This window comes from Coturnix japonica, chromosome 25, assembly GCF_001577835.2.
Source record: "Coturnix japonica isolate 7356 chromosome 25, Coturnix japonica 2.1, whole genome shotgun sequence".
NCBI classification, from domain to species: domain Eukaryota; kingdom Metazoa; phylum Chordata; class Aves; order Galliformes; family Phasianidae; genus Coturnix; species Coturnix japonica.
This window is the reverse complement of record NC_029540.1, coordinates 2,114,772-2,118,792: the sequence shown is the minus strand read 5'-3', so window position 1 is coordinate 2,118,792 and position 4,021 is coordinate 2,114,772. Positions and strand designations below refer to the sequence as shown.

At 53.3% G+C, this 4,021-nt stretch overlaps 1 protein-coding gene across 1 annotated transcript in view; it reads left to right on the top strand.

The window, feature by feature from the left end:
• ARNT (aryl hydrocarbon receptor nuclear translocator) overlaps positions 1-4,021 on the top strand; it is a 29,254-nt gene that overhangs the window by 4,229 nt on the left and 21,004 nt on the right. The window lies entirely within an intron of this gene.

The following is a 4,021-nucleotide window of genomic DNA, read 5'->3' as shown; positions in this document are numbered from 1 at the left end:
GTGCCCCATGCATATGTGCCCCATCACTACATCCATGTGTCCCAATCACTATGTGCCCCATCACTATGTGCCCATCATTCTGTGCCCCATCACTGTATGTGTCCCCATCACCTATGTGCCCATCACTATGTGTCCCATCACTATGTGGTTCCCCTCACTATGTGCCCCCATCACTATGTTGCCCCATCATTATGTGCCCCATCACTATGTGCCCCATCACTTATGTGTCCCATCACTATGTGCCCCATCACTGATGTGCCCCATCACTAATGTGTCCATCATTATGGTGCCGCCATCACTATGTGCCCCATCACTATGTGCCCCATCACTATGTGCCCCATCACTATGTGCCCCATCATTCTGTGCCCCATCACTATGTGCCCCATCACTATGTGCCCCATCATTATGTTGCCCCATCACTAATGTGCCCATCACTATGTGTCCCATCACGTATGTGCCCCATCACTATTGCCCCATCATTCTGTGCCCCCATCACTATGTGTCCCATCACTATGTGCCCCATTTCACTATGTGTCCCATCACTATGTGCCCCATCACTATGTGCCCCATCACTATGTGCCCCATCATTATGTGCCCCAATCAGTATGTGCCCATCATTTATGTGCCCCAATCACTATGTGCCCCATCACTATGTGCCCCATCATTATGTGTCCATCACTATGTGCCCCATCACATGTGCCCATCATTATGTGCCCCATCACTATGTGCCCATCATTATGCTGTCCCATCACTATGTGTGCACCCAAATCACTATGTGTCCCATCACTATTGCCCCATCCACTATGTGCCCGATCACTATGTGCCCCATCACTATGTGCCCCATCACTATGTGTCCATCACTATGTTGCCCCATCACTAGTGTGCCCCATCACTATGTGTCCCATCACTATGTTGCCCCAATCATTATGTGCCCCATCACTATGTGCCCCATCATTCTGTGCCCCATCACTATGTGCCCCATCACTATGTGCCCCATCACTATGTGTCCCATCACTATGTGCCCATCATTATGTGCCCCATCACTATGGCCCATCACTTATGTGTCCCGCATCACTATGTGCCCCATCAACTATGTGCCCCCATCACTATGATGTCCCATCACTATGTGCCCCATCATTATGTGCCCCATCACTATGTGCCCCATCATTATGTGTCCCATCACTATGTGCCCCATCACTATGTGTCCCAATCACTATGTGCCCCATCACTATGTGCCCATCACTATGTGGTCCCATCACTATGTGCCCCATCACTATGTGCCCCATCACTATGTGCTCCATCATTATGTGCCCCATCACTGTGCCCCATTGCTATGTGCCCCATCATTATGTGCCCCATCATTATGTGCCCCATCATTATGTGCCCCATCATTATGTGCCCCATCACTATGTGCCTCCATCATTCTGTGCCCCATCACTATGTGCCCCATCATTCTGTGGCCCCATCACTATGTGCCCCCATCCAACTATGTGCCCCATCATTCTGTGCCCCATCACTATGTGCCCCATCACTATGTGCCCCATCACTATGTGCCCCATCACTATGTGCCCCATCATTATGTGCCCCATCACTATGTGCCCATCACTATGTGCCCCATCACTATGTGCCCCATCACTATGTGCCCCATCACTATGTGCCCCATCACAGACGTCCCTGAGCAGCCGCCTGCACCGCCAGCTTGCAGGAGGAACCTGCAGACCCTGCTCTGCAAAGCTGCTGTGCTTTTCCCCTTGAGACCTGGCTGCCCTTGATAACAAAACTGCCATACAACTGCCATACAACTGCCGTGCCCTGAGCTGCAGCTTCGGAGTGAGCACAGCCAAGGCATGAAGGCAGGCACTGCTGTGTCCTGGTACAGCACACAGGAGCAGCACAAGGTGAGCCTGCAGCCCACAGAGGGAACAAAGCTGCTGGTCAGCTCAGGACCAAATAGCACCAACCTGCTTCATTTCTGACCAAATCAACCCACTTATAAAAGCTGCCAGAGCCTCACAAAGCTCCCACTGGTTACGGGGGGTGATCAGTGTGGTGCTGAAGCTGAAGCGTTGGCTCTGCCCGTCTTTACCCCATGCAATGAGATGCTGAGGAGCCATTGCTCCAGTGCAGGCATCTGGGGAACCTCCATCCCACCCAGCTCATTGCACAGCACGACCTTGAGGGAAGCACAGGAAAAGACCCCACACCCACATTGATCCCAATGCACCCAGAGTGACACCTGCCCTAAGCACAGCCACCCTCCTCTCAGTGAGAGGGACAATGCTGGGCCCCCATAGGGACAGGCTGGACTCACAGAGCCCAGGATGCAACACAGGAGCAGCTCAGCTCAGCCAGAACTAAGGAAACCCCATGAATTCTGCTCAGCTCCACAGGCTTCAGAAAAGCAAGAAAAACACCAACAGGTGGAGGAAAATCACTGCCCAGTGTTACAGCATTTAAATGAAGCCTCTGCTGAGCACACAGAGCACACAGGACTGGCCAGGAAACCCCATCCAAGTAAAACCAGGCAAGAGAGAAAAGAACAAAGAGCCCAAAGCAGCAGCGAAAACACTGAGAAAGAAGATGAGTTCCTCATAGCTGTAATAAATTGTTCAAGAGAGAAACAGATCCTCCCAGGTGTGATGACGACTCGATGCCAAACGATAAGGAGCGCTTTGCCAGGTAAGGCTGCTCCGTGATGGCTGCCCTGCTCTATGGGGTGCTGCCCTGCCCTGCTCTATGGGGTGCTGCCCTGCCCTGCTCTATGGGGTGCAGCACTGCCCTGCTCTATGGGGTACAGCAGTGCCCTGCTCTATGGGGTGCTGCCCTGCCCTGCTCTATGGGGTGCTGCCCTGCCCTGCTCTATGGGGTGCAGCACTGCCCTGCTCTATGGGGTGCAGCACTGCCCTGCTCTATGGGGTGCTGCCCTGCTCTATGGGGTGCAGCAGTGTCCCGCTCTATGGGGTGCTGCAGTGCCCTGCCCTCCATCGATGACATTTGTGTCCTTTGAAGGCCGCTGTGCTTACACCAAAGGACCCAGATTCTTCCCTCGCTGTTTCTTCTGAACCAATTTATTACAGCTATGAGGAACTGATCTTCTTTCTTAGTGTTTTTCTGCTGCTTTGGGCTCTTTGTTCTTTTCTCTCTTGCCTCGTTTTACTTGGATGGGGTTTCCTGGCCAGTCCTGTGTGCTCTATGTGCCCTGTGGGCAGCTCAGCAGAGGCTCCTTTTAAATGCTGTAACACTGTGGGCAGTGATTTTCCTCCACCTGTTGGTGTTTTCTTGCTTTTCTGAAGCCTGTGGAGCTGAGCAGAATTCATGGGTTCCTTTAGTTCTGGCTGAGCTGAGCTGCTCCTGTGTTGCATCCTGGGCTCTGTGAGTTCCAGCCTGTCCCTATGGGGGCCCAGCATTGTCCCTCTCACTGAGAGGAGGGTGGCTGTGCTTAGGGCAGGTGTCACCTCTGGGTGCATTGGGATCAGTGTGGGCGTGGGGTCTTTTCCTGTGCTTCCCTCAAGGTCGTGCTGTGCAATGAGCTGGGTGGGATGGAGGTTCCCCAGATGCCTGCACTGGAGCAATGGGCTCCTCAGCATCTCATTGCATGGGATTAAAGATGGCAGAGCCAACACTTCAGCTTCAGCACACACTGATCACCCCCCGTAACCAGTGGGGCTTGTGAGGCTCTGCAGCTTTTATAAGTGGGTTGATTTGGTCAGAAATGAAGCAGGTTGGTGCTATTTGGTCTGAGCTGACCTTGTTCCCTCTGTGGGCTGCAGGCTCACCTTGTGCTGCTCCTGTGTGCTGTACCAGGACACGCAGTGCCTGCCTTCATGCCTTGCTGTGCTCACTCCGAAGCTGCAGCTCAGGGCACGGCAGTTGTATGGCAGTTGTATGGCAGTTTGTTATCAAGGGCAGCCAGGTCTCAAGGGGAAAAGCACAGCAGCTTTGGCAGAGCAGGGTCTGCAGGTTCCTCCTGCAAGCTGGCGGTGCAGGCGGCTACTCAGGGACGTCTGTGATGGGGCACATA